Source organism: Sciurus vulgaris (assembly GCF_902686455.1).
Source record: "Sciurus vulgaris genome assembly, chromosome: 9".
NCBI classification, from domain to species: domain Eukaryota; kingdom Metazoa; phylum Chordata; class Mammalia; order Rodentia; family Sciuridae; genus Sciurus; species Sciurus vulgaris.
The window spans coordinates 134,127,076-134,150,669 of NC_136469.1; the positions used below are offsets into that span (position 1 = coordinate 134,127,076).

The 23,594-nt window shown below is 45.8% G+C and overlaps 1 protein-coding gene and 2 long non-coding RNA genes across 11 annotated transcripts in view; 2 read left to right on the forward strand and 1 right to left on the reverse strand.

Annotated features, from left to right (window-relative positions):
- LDB2 (LIM domain binding 2) overlaps positions 1-23,594 on the forward strand; it is a 343,760-nt gene that overhangs the window by 12,267 nt on the left and 307,899 nt on the right. The window lies entirely within an intron of this gene.
- Positions 1,841-3,069, reverse strand: LOC306669988. Its single transcript, XR_013766279.1, has 2 exons — positions 2,972-3,069; positions 1,841-2,864 (listed from the first exon to the last, which is right to left on the reverse strand). It is a non-coding gene; the product is annotated as an uncharacterized lncRNA (long non-coding RNA).
- LOC306669987 lies at positions 4,737-7,460 on the forward strand. The gene is made up of 2 exons (XR_013766278.1): positions 4,737-4,856; positions 6,433-7,460. It is a non-coding gene; the product is annotated as an uncharacterized lncRNA (long non-coding RNA).

The following is a 23,594-nucleotide window of genomic DNA, read 5'->3' on the forward strand; positions in this document are numbered from 1 at the left end:
CCTATTGGTGTAATAGATGTGGCGCATCCCCTGCATGTGTTATTCCTGGTCTAGAGATGAAGAGGGCGCCACTCCTGTCTTGAAGGAGCTCAGTGAGGATATGAAGAGAAGGAAGTTCTGGACAGCTGAGTGGAAATTTGCCCCTTTAGACAGGCCGGTGGGAAGGAAACCCTAGATGCAGAGACCCTGAGTCTTGAAAGGGGATGGTGTGTTTGAAGAACGGTGAGGTTTTGGGTGGGGCCTAGGGTGTGTGGGTGTAGGCTAGAGCTGAGGTGGGGATGGATCAGATGGGGGGCCAAGTGTAGAGCAGAGTGTGAAGGTGCTGGTGTGCTGAGCCAGGGTGTTGCTGGCCCTAACCCTTTAGGGATTGCGCCTTGGACCCTAACAGTAAATGCACACAGGGCCCTGGTACAATTAGTTCACTTCTCAGTGTTTCATTCCCTTCTCTTTCCTTCATGTCCTCCTAGGACAGTACTGCTCACTACTTTCTGGGTCATCTGAGGGAAAGGCCTTTAAGTCTTTAGACCAATACCTAGCACATGGTAAACATTTCTTCAGTGTTAGCTTCTACGATTAGGCAAAGGCAACTAGTGAAGGAAGGTTTTTTTCTTTATTGTTGTTGTCTTGTTTTTTTGTTTGTTTTTTTGCCAGGGAAGTGAAACAATTTGACCTGCTGTCACGCAAGAATTTTCTGGTTCTCCTGTGGAGGGTGGACTGATGTCTGTCTGCCAAGAGGAAGGAATCAGTGGATGGGGAGATATATAGGAGAAAAATTATACACACTTACTGGCTGGCTGAGCTATTTTTAGCCTAGTGTGTCTGAGGCAAAGGATGGATTTTCATGGCATTTTTTTTTTTTAAAGATGCAAAATTACGGTAAGCCAAGGTCATGCAGCTTGCCCAGTGACACTCCATTGTATGCATGTTGGGGTCCACGCTGGGGTCCATAAAACTTTCAGCAACCATTCTGGAGAGTGAGTCCCCGGGGTCTCCAGGCCTGAGTCCTCTTCCTGCTTTGACAGAAGGACCTGGGTGGGAAACTAGCAGGGATGTGCCGTGGATTCTGGGAAGACTCCCTTAGCTGGCCGCCATGGTGACCCAAGCACCCCAGTGAGTCAAGTGAGATAACTGCATGGGGGAGGACATGCCACTGAGACTCAGTTTCCAAGTTGGTAGGATGGGAGCAGCACATCGCCTCATAGAGGAAAGTCCGGGTACTGAGTGGGATGACTAGGCAGATTGCCAGGGTGGAGGTGGGTGTTAGGAGGTGTCTCCTCCCTTTCCTAGGGGTCACGTCCCACTGCAGGTCCCCAGTCTTCTGATGAAGTCCAGTTTTTTTTTTTTTTTTTTCTTGAATTCTTCTCATACCTTCTTCCTGCTAAAAGTAGGCCTGTGGCCTTGGAGAAATCTGTCCCTTTCCTGAGCCTGCTTCCTCGTCCAGCTTCTGGATGAGATCAGATATGAACCTGGGGGCTCTTCCTTCTGCCCTGGAGCCTCTGACTGCAGCAAGGTGGGCGCTCGCTTTCCATGTTTAACCTGCCACGTTAAATCAGAGTCCAGGGCTGTTTCTGACTCTGCAGCCTCCTCCAGCCTCCCTTGGGGCCCTTCTCCCACCTTCCCTGGCTGGTGGAGGATCCTGCTGAGTCACAGGCTGGCTTTCCCACACCGGCTGGACTGGCAGGAGCTGGAGGACCCCACACGGCCTGGAAACGCACACCATTGTCCTCAACCTGTGCGTGGAGGAAGGCTGGGAGATTGTTTTTTCCTGTCATCTCAAAGTAGCTCAAATGCAAATGCAGGATGTACTAAAATTACAAAGTTCAGGGGTGCCGGTTCCCTCTTTTTCTTTTTTTTTTCTTTTAGAAAGGTTAAAATTTATCTGAACCAAGACTAGAAAATAAGCTTAAGGTGTTAGGTTATTCCGAAAAGATTGTTAATGCCTGTTGGCTAAGTGCATTAAACTGCTTTGAAATGATCACTTGTGTGTACTATTTTAAAAACTCCTTGCTGGGGTGGTGATTTAAACCTATTTTTTTCTGGACTCGAAACTTTGCATTTGTCTGCTTAAAAAAACACTGTATTCGAAACAAATAAACATTAAAATATAGCTTATTATATTTCCAGGCATTTGTCTGAAAGGAAAATATGTCAAGACATTTAGAAACTGAAATCTCAGCCTTCATTCCCTCCATTGTGTTCCCAAGAGCTCAACCCTATGTAATATTCCCCGGTCTCTGGAGGCCTCCAGGAAGGGCCATCAGAGCCTCGTGGTATAATGAGAGAGCGGGGCAGCGGGGAATGGGTGGGGAATGGTTTCCAGTCTAATTCTATATTTCCTGCCATGTTTTAAAAAAATTTATGGAAGCAGGGCAAAGGCAGAGAAGAAAGGGCTTGCTGTTAGTTTTATTAGGCTTTGATTCTGAGCCATTTAAGAAGTAGCATTCACGGCGGCACCCTGTGGCGTCTGGGGTGGAACTGCACGGTCCCCTTCATTCTTCCTTGGCGTCTGGAGTCTTTCTGACTGCCTGCCAGTGATGGAGGAGCCCAGGAGGGCCTGCCCTCAGCACGCTCACGGCCTCCTGGGGAAGACGGCCAGCCCAGCATCCAGGGATGATGAGAGGCCACAGGCGCCCTGGAGCTCCAGAGCAGGCGTAGGAGCAGCGAGGGCAGAAGTGACCTCAGTGAGAGTGTGGTGTGAGGCACGCACTAACACACACACACACACACAAACACTCACACTAACAAAGACACACACACACTCACACTCACACTAACACACAGACATACACTCACACTAACAAAGACACACACACAAACTCATACACACACACTCACACAGACACACACACACTGTCACACACACACTCCACACAAACTCAGACACACACACAGACACACACACTAACACAGACACACACACACTCACACTAACACACACTGTCACACACACACTCCACACAAACTCAGACACACACACACAGACACACACACTAATACAGACACACACACACGCACACTAACACAGACAGACGCACACTCACATCCACTAACTCAGACACACACACGCACTCGCTTCTGGAAGTCACTCGTGTTGGGGAGCAAATCGTGACCCAAATATTCACGTGTTTAATCTAGGGCACAGTTAACTCCTTGATGATGCTGCATTTTGGATCTTTATAGGAATTAAGCTCCTTAACCATCCACAAAGAGGGAGATCAAGGCAGGAAGCAAAAACCCCACGTGATGGCTGACTCCCTTTGCCCCTCATAATCCACACCCTGGGTGAAGGAGAAAGAAAATGGCCAGGCAGCTCTTCCAAGCCCACTTAGAGCTACCTCATGGACAAATTAATCCTTTTTTTCTCCTTGGCCATAGAGATCATGTGAGTGTAGGTAAAAAATCGAATCCTTAACAAGGCTTTGACCATAGAGATTTCGTGAAACTTCCAGGGTGTTACTTAGTGAATCTTAAAACCAAACCAGAAAAGAAAAAAAAAAAAAAAAAAAAAAAAAAAACCCAAATGCCAAATTCCTCTCCCCTAAACAACTCTGAGAGAACTTTAGGAAGAAGTAGGTGTCCAAAGACTTGGATGGTTAGGAATCCCTGAGACGAAGGCAGGAGACTGGATGAGAGAGAAGCAGAATCTCAAAACTACCGTCTTAGTGATGCGCGTCTTAGTGATGTGAGTTTATTGAGCATTTGCTGTGTACCAGCCCCACGTGCTTTTACTTCATTGTCCCAAGTAAGCCGCGTGCCACTGAAGTCAGTAGTGGCAGCTTCTCCATTTTTCAGATGAGAAAGCAGAGAGAGAGAGGCTTAGTCATTCACCCAGGGTTTCAGGGGCAGCAAGAGGCACATGGGGCTGGAACCCGTGAGCCCAAGTCCAGAGAGGAGCAACATGGATCAGCACAGGAAAGCTAATCCAGAATATTCTTGGCTGAGTAGAGACTGAAAGAGAAGTAGACCCTGAAGGTTAAATGAGCGTGTGGGACAACTAACAATAAGTTCCACACAGATAAGCCCCGTCTGTCTGTCTGTCCAGGCAGCTCAGCCTATAAGAAATTTATCTGAATTAGAGAAGGACTCCTCTGAATGAGCCCACGGGCGCCTGGGCAAAGAGCGGGCTCCTGGTCTCGCTGGCAACGTGAATCCCACAGGGCTCGGCCTCGCGTTCTGGACTCCAGCCCCTGCTCCTGTCTGCTTGATCAGCTGCTCTTTGGCAGGGCAGACAGTAACTGCATGGGAAGGTTTGTTTTTATTTAATTAGTTAGCCAGAGTCTAACACAGGACCTGGAATCTATTGGTGTTCACTCAATATTGATGGAACACGTGAAGAAGTTTAAGGATTTTCTTGTATTGTTAGAAGACAGTGGCGGGGAGAAGGTGCTGGGTCTGGTTTCTTGGAGAAGGTTGGACATGTTCTGTGGGTGAGTATGGGATTGGATTTGTGGGAGAAGAGGGGCATCCTGGTCAGAGGAAATGAAGGCCTCAGGTGCCACTGAGTGAGCGGGCATGGCAGGATGGGGCAGCACAGGGAAGTCTGATGTGAGGACAGCTGTACACCTGACCACGGGTCCATGTCTGGACATGTGCTGTCCGCTCCCTCTCGCTGAGGAGGGTCGGAGGTCAGGAAGAGGGAAGGTCTACTTTGACTCATGGTTTCAGAGGGCTCATCTGTGGTCAGGAAGACCCACTGCTTTTAGGTCTTTGTGGGACAATGTTGGAAAGTCCACTGAGTAGTGGCCAGCTCACATCATGGCCACGAAGCAAAGAAGAGGAAGGATCCAGGGTCCCGTGGTCCTCTCTGAGATCAGCCGGCAAACCCACTTCCTAAAGGTCCCAGCACCTCCCAAACAGTGAGTGCCACCCTGGGGACCCCGCCTTTAGCACATGGGCCTTTGGGGGACATTTGACATCCAGATCATGGCAGGCACCACATCCACAGGAGGCAGTGCGGACGGGGGTCACGGAGTTGTCAAGCTGGCTTCGTGTTTCCTGGGGTGATCCTCTTCTCTTTCTTCCCTACCCCTCTGTATTGTTGGGACTTTCCAGGAAACCAGAACTGATAGGATGTATACCCAGGAGGAGAGTTTTGATAAGGTGTAGGCTCATGTGATCATGGAGCCTGAGAAGTCCCATCATCCACTGTCTGCAAACAGGAGATCCAGGAAGGTGGGGCACGCGGGAGGCCTGAGAGCCAGAGCCGATGGCGTAGATTCCAGTCTGGGTCTGAAAGCGTGAGACTCAGGAGCACCCGGGGCAGGGCCATGACTCAGCTCAGCCAGGCAGAGTCACCCAGTGTTCCTCTGTCATCCGGAAGAGTCCAGCCAGGCAGAGTCACCCAGTGTTCCTCTGTCATCCGGATCTCTTCCAGCCTTCCACAGATTGGATGCTGCCCACCCACATTGGAAGGGGCATCTGCTCTACTCAGTCCACCAGCGCCTATGCTGACCTCTGAGAAAAGACCCTCGCAGACAGACCCATGTTGTCTAACCAGAATCTGGCTTCCCTGGCCCATCACGTCTACACATAAATTAACCATCATGTCCTTCACCACTAAAATTCTGCCTTCTCGGGTATAATAGGTGCTGGTGTTGGAATCCTGGAACTTTTGGTTGAGAATCTGGGATTTGACTTTTTAGGGTTGTAGGGAACCACTATATGATCTTGAGAAAATCCGTTAAAGTATCATTCATTTCCTCATACGGTCCTGTCAGTGTATAGTGGCATTTAGCATGTCGTGGTGAGTAAGAGCCAAGATGGCCCCTTCTTGTAGGAAGCCAACAATCAAGTAAGACAGATGCACAGCTATTAAATAATGGCAGTAATAAATATATCGTTATAATGGATAGAATGTACACTATATAACAGTGTGATAGAGTCATTAGAGGAATCAAGCATGCTTCTATGAAAACATAAAAACCCTGATCCTACACTGGGGACGGTAGTGGTCAGGAAAGAATTCATTGAGGAAGTGAAGTTTTAGCTGAGAGTAAAAAACAATGAGATTTGATTGGAAAAAAGGGAAATGGGGTGTCATCACAGCATTCCAAAAAAGGACTGACAGGTGCAAAGGTCCTGTGGTATGAAGGGACCAGGTGTCTGTGATTCAGACAGCAAAGGGAGCAGTGGGTGACGTGTTCCTCTGGCTGGGGGTTTAAGACAATATACAAAATTGGAATTACATTTTGAAAACATGTCTCACGCTGGCAAGTGGAGAATGGTTTGGAAGGATTTAAAAACAGCTGCAGGAAGACAAGTTGAAGAGAGAGTTTACAGTTTTCCAGGTGAAAGATGACCCTGAACTTGATGGACAAGGATTTACCGTGGCGGGTGTTGGGTAGGTATGGGCTTCAGCTACATTCTAGCATTGCTGGAGTAAGAGGGTGGAAACTCTTCTCAGGTTTCTTCTCTCTCCGTTCTCATCAACAGATGTGTCTTCGAGCCCCACATCAGCGTTAGTTCCATGGTGTGCGCTTGACCTGCTTCCCAGAGTCCACCTGGAATAGCTGGAACAGCCTTCTTCCAAGGGCATCCATTTTTCTGGGTCCCCACCTCGTTGCCCGTATCTACTTCTGATTAGCTTTACCTTCTACAACTTCATTACCTTCCAGTTTGTTCAGCATCCAATTTTTTTTTTTTTTTAAAGCAAAGATTAAGTGCTCATTCTCTTCCCCATTTCTGAGTCTCATTATTTCTGTTTCTCCTTGGTTATTAGTGGTCCTGCTTTCAAGTGCCTCTTGTCTTAAGCTCTCGGGATTCTCTTAAGCCCATCGCCACTTGCTTGGCCTGTTCATTTTCCTGTAAGCTCTGAGGATGGTGTTAGGGTTTTCTTTCATTCCTCTCTTCTTCTTCTTCAGGTGCAGCTGTGGACACTTTGCTCTTCCAAGATTGCTAAGCAGTTTCAAATGCAATGTAGAGGCTCAAAAATATTGGTTAACTTTGTTCCTTGCACTGAATGCAGGGACTTTCATGGCAGCATTTAAAATGCTTCTGTCCTTCCTTTTGCATCTGCCTAAATCCAGGCTTCTTCCCCTAGAAAACCTCACAAAAGAGTTGCTCTCTCTGACAAGATATTTTGTTGGTTGATTTTTTGGTAGTCTACCACTAAGCTATATCCCCAGCCTCACTTCCACCTTGGGATCCTCCTGCTTCAGTCAAATAGCTGGGATGACAAGTGTGTTCTATTATGCCCAGCAGTGACTTGTAATCATGAGAATAGCCTCAAAATCATTGGGTGCTCACCGGGCACAGTGGCGCACATCTGTAATCCTCAGGATTCCAAAGGCTGAGGCAGGAGGATTGCAAGTTGGAGGCCAACCTGGGCAACTTAGTGAGACCCTGTCTCAAAGTAAAAAATATAAACAACTGGGGATGTAACTCCATTGTAAAACTCCGCTGGGTTCAATCCCTTGTATAAAAAACAAAACAAAACAAAACAAAAAACCAAAGAACAATAACTGAGTGATAATTCATGATAAATGCATCTCAGTTCTGTAAACACTTATGGATACATTTACTTTCCCAGTAAGTAGTTAGATGACTTTAAATGATCTGCATAACGGGTCTGTGTCTGTTTTCTAAAAGTAAAACACCTTTGAAGACACTTCAGATCATTGACTATTTCTCCCACATGTAGGACCTGTGCTAGATTTCAAAGATGCGAAGATAAGTGAACTGGGAATGAGGAGGGACGAGGGGATGGCGTGTTGCCACCAGAGCCTGGAAGCTTCTGTTAAAAGCCAAAAGATCGCTGTGGATTGCAAGTAGTCTCCAAAGTGAGGTCATTCTCTTTCTTCAGGCTAGATCCGGCCTGTTTCTATTGTCAGGTTAATAACACAGATAAAGGAGGCAGCAGATTTTGAAAGAGTTTTGAATAAATAAAGCACCGTATAAATTTCACTTTGAGAAATTATCAGTGAATCAGTGGTTAAAAGGTTTGTACCACGGATGGGGTGTTTGGTAAGTGAAGGGAAATTTGGAGATCGATAGAAATAGTTATTTCTGGAAATAGCCTGTTGTTTTCTGATTACTGTTAGTTGGGATCCGTTTAATGTCTTTCCCCCTAATGTACCTAGAGATTTGTGATTGGAATTAGCTATGCAAATTGAATCTTTCAAAAAAAAAAAAAAAAAAAGCTCCCACAAACCTGTATGTTATATTTATAAACTTTACATTGTACTAAAGTCAGCAAATGTCACAGAATTAAAATCAGTAAATGCAAAAGTGAAGGTTTCCATAGCAACAGTAACTAACCCATATTGCAAGTAAAATGGAATGTACATTAGGATTTACATTTAATCATCTATTAGTGGGGGAAAAAAAAATCCTGTATAGAACAGGTGCCATATGGGTATGTTAGGATGACCCTGACAACTTTTTTTTTAATCTTTTGAACTTCAGGTGTTATCTGCTATAATTCTTGCATCCACCAAGTTTTGACTTCTTTAAGGAAAATGAGGTAGAAAAAAATTAGAGGCAGCATCAGGGCAGAGGTGTGTACCCCTGGATTCAAATGCATTAGAACATCACTACTGCATAAATTATCAATCAACTCTGTGGGTGTTTCAGGGAAGGAAATAGGCCCAGAATACTAAATGTTTATGAAATGTCTGCACATAGGGTATTAAGATAATTTCTGTCTGGCATAGTCAGTTTATCCAAACCTCCAGGGCCTCTCAAATGAGGGGATGCGAGATGATTTTTGGGGACTTGGATTTGGTTGTGGATAGGCGTATAGGATTCTGGGAGCATGAGAGACAGAGATGTGGGTGTTAGCTTCAGCTCACCATTCTTTACATCTGGCCTCCCTGCGGGCCTTATGGCTTCTTCTTACAGCACATCCCTTGCCTACCACTGGAGGTTTCAATAGGAGTGGAAGGAGGGGAGGGATTGTGGACTCTGAAGTTCTCTGTATGGACAGTGGCATTGCTGTTGTGTACGCTGCTTTCTTAAAGCAAGCATCACCCCAGAAAGTTACTCTGCCTTTGACTTGTCATGCCTGGAAAGGGCCTTCCCTGGCTGTCTGCTCCTCTGCAGACCCACCTAGCTTCTGGTAGGGGGCTCTGAGTCACCCTGGAGAGGACTGTTCTGTCTCTTCCAGATCAGTCTATATCACATAGCTAGATAGAGGTTCTACTATTGGACAAAATATTCTTTTATAAAATTGGATGAAATTACGGCAGTGACTAAACATGACTCATTCTGAAATGCATTTGATTTTTAAAAATAAATTTTAAGTGAAATTAATCATAAGTTTTTTGTATTTGTTCTCCATAAACTTCTTTAGCGTTTTTTCCCTCTATAAATATTCTTTCGTGTTCCTTGGCTTCGCTCTCAACTCTCTGAATCAGAAGGTCTGCAGTAGGCCACTGGAGCTGCTTTTTCTCGGGTAACCATGGTAATGAGAAAAAAATTATTCCTAAATCAATCAATTAATTTTGTATAGCTTTAGGAATTAGAATTATCTGGCTACCATCCAGGTCAGAATTCTTGTCAGCTGGCCCAGAAGCCCTGTCCTAATCACAGCTCCTTAATTGTATAGTATTTATTGACTTTTTTTTGACCACGTTTGCTGCTGTTCTCAAATTGGCCTGCCCTCATTTTCCAGGGAATACTTGTTGGCTAATTTTTTTTTTTTTTTTTTGCAGGGGTACTAGGGATGGAACCCAGAGGTGCTTTACCACTGAGCTAAGTCCCTAACCCCTTTTGTTTTGAGACAGGGTCTTGCTAAATTGCTGAGGGTCTTATTAAGTTGCTGAGGCTGGCCCTGAACTTGTGATCCTCCTGCCTCAACTTCCTTGTTTGTGGGGATTACAGGGATTACTGTGCCTAGCTGTTGGCTCTTTTTGATTTCCTTGCTTTCTGGTTCATCAGATGTCCCAAGGCCTCCTTCTGCCTTTTCTTGCTCTGCGGCGAATAGTGTTCCGTCCTACCTGCTTATATTTGGGGGTCCATGTATTTTTTTTTTTTTTTTTTAACTCATAGAATTCTTGTTTTGGATTCATTTAAAGAGCTTATTTAAAGAGCTTAGTTAGACTGAATTAGACAAATTTGTATCAGATATCACTGTTATGCATACATAAACATGAATATAAATGAAATAAGTTGGTTAAGTATTCCTAAGACTCACCATATGCAGAAATGTTTTGCAGAATTGTTTTTAGTTGTCCACAATTTTTCACATAGTGTCACCTCTGCGCCATGACAAACACTGGTGAGAGAGCGCTTTTTCAACTACCCATAAAAAAACAAGGTGTGGGTGATTCTGGGCTCTGAGCATGCCTGGCATTAGGCAGAGCCGTACTAAGTTTCAGTTCCATTTTCAGGAAAGTAACCCATCTTGTTGCAGGCACACTCTTCCCGATGACTGTTAGCCTCGATGATTTGATTCTGAGAAGTTAAAAAGTGATCCATCTCCGTCTTCCATTTTCTTCCAAGCCCTTCACATCCATTCTGCAGTTCTCGATGCTTCTGTTTATAACGTTTGCATATGCATAATGATAGTGATGGCTTGACAAGGAAGGCAGATCCTAATCTGATCGTAAAACTTGCCTTGAGATGTCAGAATGATATTGAAAAAAGCATGCTTCTTAGAATTAGTGACATTGCATACAGACATAGATATGTGGAATTTTACTGCACTTACTGTCTCATGACCTTCTTTCGTACCTAAAATATATTCTAACCATTTTTTCATTAAATATGATGTAAAACTAGATTTTAAAAATTGCATATTTTCCAATCTTTGCATTACCATGGTCTATATAATCAATACCTTTTCATCTTGTTGTCTAATTTTATAGTACATGTTTCCCATTGCATTTTGGTTTAGTGTAGTTCTGTTGGGATTATGTCAGGAGTTAGAGGTATTTTAAGATGATGCTACCATTCTTTGTAGCGGCCAAAAACAATAAGTAACCCAAATATCTATTTACTGATGGATAAAGAAATGTGGTATATCCATACAAGGAAGCTGCAGATAGGAACAGATTCTGATACTTGCTGCAGTGGAGATGAACCTCAAATGCGTTATGCTAAATAAAAAAATCTGCCACAGAACTCCACATATTGTGTGGTTTCTGTGGATTGGAGCAGGCATGAAGGACTGTATTGGGATGATGGAAATTTGCTGAACTGGTTGTAGTAATGATTTTAACAACTTGTTAAATTTGCTAAACAGTAACACCAACACCTGAATGTTATGATTTGTGTATTGTACCTGAATAAGATTGTGTTAGCTTTCTGTCACTGTGGCAAAATACCTGAGGTCATCAACTTATAAGGAAGAAAGCTTTATTCTGGCTCATGGTTCAGAGGCTTCTACCCTTGGTTGCCTGGTCTTGCTGTTCTGGTGAGACAGAACACCATGGTGGAAACCATTTTCCTTACGGCCCTCAGAAAGCAAAAATCAAAGAGGGAGAGGCCAGGGTCTCAATATCCCCTTTGAGAAGGGCACGCTGACTACACCCCACGCGTTAGAGGTTCCTCCCCCTCCAAGAGCACCATGGGCGATGGAGCAAGCCTTCAGCATATAGGCCTTTGGGGACTTTCCAGACTCAGACTGTAGCAGGATGGTTACAAACACTTTTTGCCATGATGACTGTTTTCACAGAATATTAATTTTTTTTTACTAAAAATATACTATACAATATAAAACATAAAATAATATTAAAATATGCTAAAATTTTCTTTGTTTTTTGAAGGTTTTTAAAAGTTGGAGTGGTTTGTTTCTTTGCATATTTGAAAGGCATAAGGTGGAAGTACAGAAAGAATAAAGACCAAGAGCATTTTGTGCTATAGGATTTCCAGGGGAGTAGAGGTTATTAACACCATCAAGGGTAACCACAGGTTGAAGGCTGGACTCTCTTTTCTAGCACTCCTAGCCCATGCCTGGTCACTGCCCTCATGGTGGACTGCCCAGCTCATTTTATGTCACCTCCTTTCTATTGTCTTAAGGTTCCAGTTTTTAAAAGAAACGTAAAGCATCAAGTTGTCTCTTAGTCACTGTCAATCACAGGTCCCTTTTCTGAATTTGTACAAAATAAACTCATTCTCTCGTCCATAGAATGGGCCTCTACTTTCCAAATATGGGGAGCCAATTACACTGAAACTCTAGATCTCCCCTTTGCTGAGTTAAATCTCCGGGGCTCTGTGCTCTCCAAGCTCAGTGTGAAGACCCACATGCTGTCACCTTGCCAGCCTGCTACCCACCTGCCCTTTGACCAGTTTGGCCTATTGGACGGTGAGTGCTGTCCCAGGCATGGCATTTCAGTGGGGCTCCTGGACGGTGGGCTTGGAAACAGGCAGCATGTTCCACAAGTGATCAGCCAGTCTGGGTTCGAATACTGTGGGTCGTTTGCTTTTCTTACTTTGTGTGCAGAAATCGGAAGAGATTTCGTTGTAGATCTTGTCATCTTTTGTTGAAAAAAATAGTAAAAGTTAAGGAACAGCTACAGCCCCGGTGGGAAGGTGTAACATCTTTCCTCTGGTTTGTTTTTCCTCCTCATACTGGTGGTTAGACTGTTTGGGAACGTTCTAGATTATAACAGTATGCGAAGGGTCTAGGGTCCTGCATACATTGACTTTTAACAAAAGGTATCATAAATTAATCTGAGAATCTGAAAGATCTGTGGCAATCATGTGGTTCTTTAAAAAAAAAAATGGTCGTGTCTGCTGTGCGACAGGCATGCCTTGTCAGTGCAGCGGGAGAAGGAGAGGGGCAGAAGGAGAGGGGCAGAAGGAAAGGGCTATTTTTTTTATACACATATAGAACATGCAGTGCATTGGAAGAACCATAACCAACAGGTAAACAGATACACGTATGATACTGCCTTTGAGAGTATTTGAAAGGTAACTTAAGTCACAAATGAATGAGGTGTGGATATTTGTCTCTGTTGTAAAGAAAACCAAAGATCAAAATTGAAAATAGAGATAAAAAATTAAAAATAATACGAGAAAAATAAAGTGGAGTCAGGGAAGAGAGAGCTTTGATAATTCAAGAGATGATGGCGAACGAGAAGCTTCTCAGGAGGGGGCCTTGCTGCAGAGATCCCCATAAGATGGAGGAGGGGGACTGGTGAGGGGGTTTTCTAAAATAGAAAACAGCTGGTTTTCTAAAAGAAGTCCACATGTATATGTGCACGAGTTTATTATAAATTTTAGTGATAAGAAGATATATAGTGTACAACTTGCAAATAATAATAAAATAGTACTTTTCATTATAAATACTACATTGCCAGTTCACTCTCTCCAAATGCTTTTGTGGATTGTGGCTGAATTTCCGTAGTCAGAGCCAAATGGTAATATATTTTCAGTACTAGGAATTGAATCCAGGGCTTCACACAGGCTCCTCAACAACTCTACCCTGGGGCTATATCCCTAGCCCTTTTCAATTTGTATTTTGAGACAGGGTCTCATTAAGTTGCTCAGGCTGGCCTCAAACTTCTGATCCTCCAACCTCAGCCTCCCGAGTGGCTGAAATTACAGGTGCGTGCCCCCACGCTCAGTCTGATGAGTAAGAGTTGTTCTTTCGTGGATGTTGGCTGTTTTCTTTTACATTAGTATAAGAAGGAAATGAAACAACAGGAGTGAATATCAGCTTCATTCTTTCATCAACGACAAGGGTTACTGCTGCTCTGAATCAGAAAATAGTTTCAAAATACTAGAAGAATATTTGCTCAAATTTTCTGCTGTTCATATGTAAGGGCTCCTGAAATGACACACTTCTGGGCTTAATCTGCATTATCAACATCTCCCCCATCACTTTAAATCTAGACAATCAAGAAGAAAAAAACGAAGCCCTGAGTTGTAACATTTGTCAATTTCTGTTATAAATACACATGCACCGTGATTTACAAGGGGGTTATATTCTGATAAACCCATCATTAGCTGAAAACACTGCAAGTGGAAAATGCATATAATAAACCAGAATGATCGAACATCATACCTTGGTGATATGGTACATGTAGGGTACCCCTTACTTTCCCTGTGATCTGGGGCTAGCTGGAGCTGTGTCTTGCTACTGCTGCTCCCAGCATTATATGGGTAGCCTGGGAAAAGATCCAAATTCAAAATTCCATGTACACTTTCTACTGAATGCATATTGCTTTAACACCATCATAAAGTTGAAAAATCATAACTCAAGCCTTCGTTATTTGGGGACCGTCTGTACTCCAACTATGGCCCATCTCCAACTACCAAGCTGCAGTCACCCAGCATGGAATTGAGGAGAGATTCACACCACTGTGTATCTTTCCACCGTGTGGACACAATAGACACAAACAACCCAAGAGCTCCCACAGTAGTAAAACACAGCAAAATAATTGGGAGGTTTTGGGCTGTTTATTACCTTTGTGTTCAATGTAATTTATGTAATTGTAAGTTAACAACTGCCTCACGGAGTCGCTGATAATTTAACAACAGGAGAGCTGGTAGGACGTGGCTCCAGAACACTGCTGAGGGAAAAGCAGAGATATCTGAGCAAAGAGCACTGCAGGCCGAGGAAGTCCACATGGAGGCCTCAGGCAGAGCCTGTCTGGAAGCCCTGAAGGAAAGCAAAGAGGTCAGTGCCGGGTGCAAGGTGGAGGCAAGGAGGGAGGGAGGCCGAGGCAGGAAGGGTCTTCGTGACTGCAGGAGGGGTCAGTTAAGAGATGTGGGGGACTCAGGCACCTGCAGAACAGCCACCTCCTTTGGCACAGAGCCCCCGATAGCTCTGTGACGTTGAAGGAGCCACTTCCCTCCTGGTTCTCACTTTTCTTATCTGTAAGATGAGGAAGTTGGACTAATGTGACATTTAAACTTCCTTCCGGTTCTAACAATCCCTGAGACTGAATGTGACTTCAGACATTTCTCCGTCTCGAGGGCAGTGGGTCCTGCTGCCCATGGGTTCCGTCTGCTTGGCTGAGTCAGAGCTTTCTCACATTTCCCTCGTCTTGGGAAGGTGATGAGCAGTCTTCCAAGTCCTGTGACTCCACATCTTCGGCCTCTCCGAACATCACCTTGGGATTTGGTGCCTGCCTCTGCCGCTGCCTTCTTACGAGCCCTTGGCCTGCCTTTTGCAGGAAAGTATTTAGGGAAGGCAAGGAGACACGCCATTCATTTCCCAGGCTGTGGCTGGCTAGCATCCCAACGGGGCCACCCACTCGTGTCAGCCATGTAACTGTCAGTCTGGACAGACAAGTCCCCAGAGACTGAGAGGCGTGGCCGACAGAAGGCTGCAAGCAGAAAACAGACCCAAGGAGCACACCGAGCATAGTTCCTGGATCTCCACATCGACCTTCTGGATCACCTCCAGATCCGGAACCTGGGACAGTGGGGACAAACACTCTCAGTGCAGGATGATGACAGATTTCATGGGGGAAGGTGGACATCTACAAACTGGTCCAGCTCCAGACTGGAGGGACTGAGCGTGTGACCTCTACCCTTGTGATGAAGGAATTTCCTGAATCTATAAAATCACAGTCTTTAGAAGCACCCACACTGTAGTGGTAAACATTTTGGACCCTACGACAAACTAATTTCAGGTAACCGTCCTTCAACCAAATCATCTGACTGATTACGGATCAGTTTCCTCATCAGTTGAAAATGCAAGGTGATAACCGTAACTACCTGGTTCAGGTGTTAATGGGATTAGATGAATACGTCTTGTTAGATGGTGTTCATGTGACGTGGTCGTTTTGGAAGTACCAGCGCACCCACGATTTCATTTTCTCTTAGACTACCCTCCTTGCTGGAGGTTGGCTGGTATAACCACCTCCATTTCAAAACAGGCAGCATAGCATGATTTCCCTTTCAAAATGTCAGACATTGGTGAACTATTTTTTTAGGATTTAAGTAGTTGTGTATTGTAATTCCACTGCTGGAACTGGACTGCCTGAGCTCGATTTTTAATTTGAAACATTTTCCCACCTGTGCGTCTTTGGGGAAGCTATTTTACCTCTCTAGACCTTGACGTTCTTACCCGATGAAAGGAGATAATAATAACAGTGACAATGCCTGCCTCACAGTGTGGTTGAGAATGAAAGCAGTGGTCATGAAACCCAAGGTACTGAGAATGGTGAGGAATGGGAGCAGCAGTGGAGATGAGGGTGACATCAACGCCAGGACCATCACCATCATCATCATCTCCGTCACCATGATCAACATCATCTTCCACACTGTCTTCATCATTACCACCCAAATCACCAACATTGCTGTCACCAGTAACATCTTCAGCTTCATCATCATCAATCTTCATCAACATCATTATCACCAACATCATTATCCATATTGTTATCACCAACATCACCACCACCAGTGTCCTGTGAGAGGAAACACAGCCCCCAAAAGATTAAATGACTGGGCTAAAGAAAAACATGGAGGTGAAAGTCTTGGGCCGTCAGTGGCACAATGAATAAGCAGGGCTTCTGTGTTATGCTTTGCAGGGTTGCAACTACTTTGGTCTGAATTCTTTAAGAGAAGTCTGGGAAATAGAGGAGGAGGGGAAAATCCGTTCACATGACCTGCAACCTTTTCCATCTGTCTAGATGAATATTGGCTTTGCTTTGTTGTAAGATTCTGCCAGCTAGCTCTGATTCCAGGGCTGAGTGGGGGTGGTGATTCTGGCCTTTCCAATATTAAGACTCCATACAGATAGTATTTGCTGTGCATTTTAATCAGTAAAACATACCCAGCTTGGCAGCTATTAATTTGCATTCCAACATCTGCAAATGATGTCCCTGGAATCAAGAATCTAGTTTTGAAGCAATTAGAGATTTTGAGTCATAATATCTTCATATCATCAGGAGACCCTACATATAGACGTCTTGTCCCTATTCTTGCCCAACCCATTAAAGCTGGAGATCCTGGCCAAGTCTTTTATCTTGACGGGAGCTCAAATGACCCAAATGTAAAATGCAGTGAATGATACCCACTATTTTGAAGAGAGAACTGGATCAGATAATCAATTAAAATTCATTCGGATCATAGGGATGAACAGTTCTAATGTGATTTAAAGAAAGTCATGGGAAATGCATTTGTGACTAGTGCAGGACCTCGTCATGACGATCTTTCTGGGCTTTAGTAATTTGAGAGGTCTGGATTTAATCAGAGCTTGCCAATAGTTTTCATCTCAGGTGACAATGCCAACGGACACTAGTGGATTGTTGCTGAGGCTGTCAGGTTGGGTAGGGGTAGAAGGCTGTCTGTTACTGATTATTGGTATCTGCTATGTGCACAGGAGAGAGCCATTTGGATTCGATCACTTAATATTTTCTGTCCGAGGACTACATTGTGTTGCAGTGTCCTTGTAACTGTCTGATTACAGACCGCCCTTTGCCCCTCCTCCATACACACCTTGAAATCTTAGTGCTGTTGTCCGTCATCCTTTACGAGTGAGTCACTAGTGCTTATTTCTCTATTCCCAAGCAGCCTTCTCTACCACCTCAAGCTGGCAGTTCTCTAAGTAACTATATCCAGTAGCCCTTCTTTATGGAAAACACCGCAAACCTTGAGCATCACCTACAATGTACTTTATTATTTCCCTAGTTGTTCTAGTGTCCTGTTGTCATAAAAGAGCAACAACATTTATTTTGCTTATGAATGTGATTTGGGCAGGGGCTTGCCAGCAGAGCTCACCTCCTCTCCCCTCCGTGTGATCTGTGGGTTTTTCAAAAGCTGAGAGGTGGGATTCCTCGTCCCATGATTGACAGTTGATAGTGGTCACTGGCAGTACCTCAGCCGGGCTGCCTGTTGGCCGAAACATCTGCAAGGCTTTTCTACAGCTTCTGGACTTATTTACAATATGGCAGCTGGGTTCCAAGGGTGAGCATCTGATACACAGTGTGCCAGGCATATGTCTTTTTAGGACCTAGAATCAGCCTCTGTCACTTCTGTCAGCTTCTGTTTGGCAAGATAGTCATGAAGTTCCATGCTGCTTCGAGGACAAGAGATAAGGGTCTCTCATTTCTTGATGTGGGAATATCTACATTTCCAGGTAAGAAGAGCATAGGGGATAAGATACATGTTACTGTGACCTCCTTTGGAAAATGTAGACTGTCATACTATATAAGCCATGTGGACCCGTCATTGCTTCTGGTTTTTTGGATCCGATGGACACAGGGAACACAATAGTGGGCCTGGTGCTGTGGACGGGAGAGGACTCTCGTGTGTGTTGTGTCAATTGATGTGCCAGTGTGTGAAGGTTCCTTTTTTCTCTCTAGCTGCCTATGTCCTCTTTCTTTGACTGACCCTGGAACTCTGGGACTGGGGAAATACAAGTCTGGGCCTGGAGCCCAATTCCGCTTTTTCCTCTCTTTTCAAGATTGACTGACTTTGAATATGGCCTTGGGCCTTGGGCAATTCACTTCTCTTTGAGGCTTTTTTTTTTTTTTCAATCTGGCAAATAAGAGTACAGATATCCTCTATAGTTCTCCGGATTGTTACATACGTCTTTGCTTTAGTTGATTTGCATATGTTGTATTTATTTTATTTATTAAGTCCTTTCTTAAAAATTGCAAAGTAATATAAAGTAGCATACCGAATTTTGAAAAGCAAAAAAACTCTTCCTTATTATCCCATCTCCTGAATCTGATATTTGTCTGTTTCGTCCCAGTCCTTCCCGGCGTAGTTGTGCGTGAAGTCACCTATGTTTTATGAACCTTACGTCATGTACAGTTTCCACATTGAGGCCTTTTTGTGTATTGATTGTTTTTAAATGGTAGTTAGGAAAAAAATGTGCACAATCATCTTCCCTTGCCCAGGTCCCCAGCTCTTATCAGGCGGTAGATATCCTGTCAGGCTAGAACAACAAGGACACTTCCCCGAGGAGATAAGGCTGTCCAGGGAAACGGAATGGAGCAAGGGGTTGGGGGGAGCTGGAGGGGCCCCTCCGGAGCGGCGCAGCAGGGAACTGCAGGAAGCCCAGGCCAGGCCTGTGAAGGTCTGGGCAAGTGCATTCTAGGCAGAGAAAGCAGGCGGGCAAAGGTGGGCATGGGTCCAAAGTGTCTCTGGGGCAACGACAAGGCCAGGGTGACTGCAGGCATGAATGGACGATTCCATCCCTGGGCTCCATGAGATGAACGTCCCTTCTCTTCTGCTTTCCAAAGTCAGATTGGATCATTCCCAGCGTGATTGTTGACAGGGACACGGCAGAGTGCAGACCCCTGTTGTCAACTGCTCTTCTGGTGTGAGGCCCATTTGGCTTCAAGACAAAGAGGGGGTGGGAGGAGCCTCCCCCTCCACGGAGAGGGTTGGCTTCCTGGGCGAGGACCTGCTTCCAGATGGAAAATGGTCCTTCTCTTGGAGGCCGCCGCATTCTGGCTGTCCCAGGAGCGGCCTGGGAGATCCCCTGCCTGCACCCTGCAGCAGGGCTGTGGAGTTGGGTCTGCTCCAGACCAGCCCAGGTCCCCACACACCAGCCACGTCCCAGTCATGCTTGCTTCTCCTCCAGGAAGAACACACGACTTTCTGCAATGGGGCTGAGGCCGGTAGTTTCTGAGCACTGTTGAGGGGAGCCCAAGGGGTCTCCGGGTAACCATGAGAAGTCTGGGACGGGGTCATTCCCACAGGGATAGTTACGGTTTCCTGCTCCATGACACAGTCCTTTGTATTTCTGGTGCCCTGGGAGGGGCCTTTAATTCTCTGGGTGTAATGGACCTACCCTAATCTTCACGGCTCACCTCAGCGTTTGCAGGAGTCTAACGCTGTGTTCATAGGACCCCGAGGTGGGCAGAGGTCTAAGGTGCTCTCTTGGATGGGCAGGAAGTTCACCAGAACGCTTACGTTTTAAGGAGTTTTCACTTCCGTATGTGAGGGCAGGGTTGGATCTTGATGTGATGAGTCACCCTTGGCTTTTCTCCAGTGTTTGTTCCCCAGTTTAGTCCTGAAAGCATTCACCCTTCAAAATGAAGATCCAATAAAATTATAGAACAGAAAAAAAAAATGAGGTGTATTTGTCAGGTTTGAGCAGCTACCGTCCAAGAAAAACTGTCGAACTCACTGCCTTCCTAAAACGAAGGGTCCCTCCCTCCCTCCCCCTCTCTGTGACGCACAGGACAGAGCAGAGGGGTTGATGGCAGCTGTGATGGGACTCTGCTCCCCTGCCCAGGGCTTCCCGGGGCACCTCTGGATCCCACAGCCAACCACCCAAAGAGCGTGGGAGGAAGGTGCCAGGCTCAGGCGGGGCACACTGTCCCAGGGGACTGAGATCAGTCACGTGGCTCCAGCTCCGTGCAGAGCAGTTGTCAAGTGAGAGAGAAGGAAGATCTGAGCCGTGGTGCAAAGTGGCTTGCTCCCCACCTGCATCACACCAGGTGCTTAGAAAAAAATGCCAGTTCCTCAGTCCAAAGCCAGACCTTGTGGAACCGTGTGCCCCATCCCGGGACCCAGGAATCTGCACCTTTGCCAGCGCCCCGCCTACGCTGTCAAGGCATCTGCATGGATGCTGCGAATCCTGAGCTGAGAGAGCCGAGGGTGAAGTGAGATTGAAGCAAACATGATAAATGCTCCTCTCATCCTGCTTTCTCTACCTTTGGCACCTTTTCAAAGAGGAATTAAATTAATAACTTGTTGATTTGTAACTCTTGCCCTTTAAACGTGTAAGCACTCAGCACGCTGGATGTCAGAATCATTAGTCAATACATCATTACTTTTAAGGAGTCTGTTCACTTAACCAGCAAAGCCAGGGTTGTTTCCCCTCTGTCCTTGGCCGGCCAGAGCTGGTGCCCTCTGTGACTGAAAAGAGGGAGGCTGCCCAGGAAGCTCTGGTGATGGATGGCACCTCTGCTAGGCTGGCCGTGGCCCCCGGTGAGCTCTTCCCTTTCCGTGTCCTCTTCCTTTCCCTGGTGACCAATCTCTGGAGGGCTTGGCATCTTTATAAACCTCGCACAAAGGACGTCAAATTTGCTGGACTTCGGGGGCGGGGGAAGGTGGCTTTGTTCCCGTTTCTCTTATCGTTTGCTTTAATAATTCCAATTTCCTTATATTCCCGTGGGAAACTGGAAGCCTTTTAAAAACTACTGACGGTGGCAAACAGTGTGAGGATGCAGATAGCACTCTTTGTAAAGAACTCACTCAGGGCCAGAGCCAGAGGGCTCTTGGATTCACACGAGATAGGGCGTTTCTATAGTTACATGGTGTCGAAGTTGGACTCCTCTCCAAATATTTAGGGGAGAAATTTAAAAACCAAAAATAGGGAAAAAAATGGAATATTACCCAGGATTCAAAAGAAAGGGACTTTAAGGGCCTTTAGTTTTATTTCTGGGTGACAAATGTGTGATGATATTCTAGCCCGAAGAGTGGGCCCATTCTTAGAGAGTCATTTCCACTGACTTGGTAAGAATGGCAAGCTTGCACTGAGACTCACTGTGGCAGCCACTGGAGGCCCTTTATTTCTCGCGACAGCCTTGCAAGGGAGGCTGCCTTGGGCCCATCTGACAGTTGAGGACGCTGAGGTCCAAGGAGGCTGCCCTGGGCCCATCTGACAGTTGAGGAAGTTGAGGTCCAAGGTGTTGGGTGATGTGATGAGGATGAGCGAGGAGTCCATCCAGTGGCATGAGTCGCTCCTGGCCCAGGTGGAGTGTTCGGCAGGTGGACAGGCCGGGAGGATGACTTTCCTGCTCTGTTGGGGTGGATGGGAATGACATTGCAGGAGAGGGCATCCTGTGGGCAAAGGAGGAGCGGCACCAGGTCTAGGGTCCCTGGGCCGAGTCATGGCCGGAGGCCACCACAGCTGCCAGGGAGGGGTTGGGCTTGGAGATTTGGAGCCGGGGCTCAGTAGCGTAAGACTTGGGATTAGAAAGAAGACTGTTAGAGGTGCGTGGAGTCTCTGAAGGAGAAGGGGCGCCCGGGCCAGGCCTCGGTCCTCGGGCCAGCCAAGCGCTGGAATCCCGCTGCAGTCCTGGGACCTTGTGGCGCTGCTGTCTTCTTGGGGTGGGGGGCACTTGTCAGTGTCTGCAGATGATTGTGGTCATCATGACTAGGGAAGGGAGCTGTTGGCATCAACGGGGAGAAGGCAGGGATGCTGCTAAACGTGAGACAGCGTAGGGCAGTCCCCACAACATGAATCGTCCTCCCCAATGTCCATGGCGCCGAGGTAGAGCCATCCCGACCTCAGTGACTCAGGGTGTAACTGCTGGATCCTGACCAACAGCCAGCCCGGGTTCTTTCTCACCTCTTTTGAGCAGCTCAGTGAGTCTGTACTGGGGCTTTAGGGAAAGACAGGAGACGGAACCCAGCCATAGGACAAAAGGGTCGAAGAGCATCGCGGTGGCTCTTTCTCATAGTATGTTCTCTCCAGACTCAGGGCCACGTGGGGAAGTTCTCTATATCATAACGAAGCACAGGGCTGGAGAGGTCTTGTAGTCACCACGCCCGTGATGCTTAAGCTACACAATCCTTTCTCAAGACTGAAGCCTGCCTCACCAGCAAATTATTTTAAATTGGTATTTCTGTAACTGTAACCATGCCCTTGGGCATCCAGTCTTTGATTGGGGCAGATACGGACTCATGTCAGAAAGACCCACAGTTGTGCCAAGTTACTCTGTTGCTGGATGTGCAATAAATTCACCAACCGTGACTTAGTCTACAAATGTGGATCACTGCCAGGATTACTTCAGCATTATAGAGTGTCTCATTGAATAGTTTGGTCATGAAACAAGTGCTCATTGAATGAGATCATCTTAGAACACTTTATCAAGGAACCATAGAGCGTCTGTCTGGAAGAGACTACTGATTTTGTTCAGTACCCCTCAACTTTTACGAATGAACAAACCATGGAGCAGAAATGTCTAGTGACTTGCCTGAGGTCACACAGCAGATGAGTGGTAGCCTTAGGTCCTGTTCAATAAGAAAATTGGCATTTAAAAACGGACCACTATACCATGCTGGCTTTCCATATTTGTAGATGATTGGGTGCCAGTTCCTTCCAGCTGGATCAGAGTGGCTCAGTTAGCACACAGAGATGATCAGAGAGGACCACATGACCCTCTGTGTTCAGACAAGTGAACAGCTTAGTTTCCTCTGTGACAGTGTCCGTTACTCAGTGACCAAGACTCCACATTAGGCAACAATTAGGCTCTTCCTTGAAGATTTAAACGGCACAGGAAGACACAGAAGAGCAGGTAAGGAAGGAGGCTTGGGGCTGGTGGGTAAGAACACCTCCCAGGCTACCAAAACCCAGGATTCTTTTTTGGTGGTTTTTCTCAACAGAAATCCATAGTTAGGATCATATATTTTTTTTTTTTTTTGTCAGAGTTGCATCCTGGGTTCATCTCCCCATATTTGAAGAAAAGCAAGTGCCTGGGTGCTGGGCAGCGCTGACTGACCCACCTCTGGGAGGTTTCCTCTTCTGTCAAATGGGAATAATAATAGTACTTGTCACTATGTTGGAGAGAATTTAAAAAGTTTTAAGATTCCCATTAAGGATTTTGAGTAGTTTCCTACGAATTTGAGCACTCGATCTGTGTCGTCTTTATTATTTTAATTGTGTGTATTTTTGGTATTCCATTATGATACGTGTCCTGTACGGGGTAGGTTGTTGACGAACAGTGCTTCTCCTTCTGCGTACCTCCTCTGTCACTGAGTGACTGTGTGGCCCAGGGAGAGCTGCCTTCCTC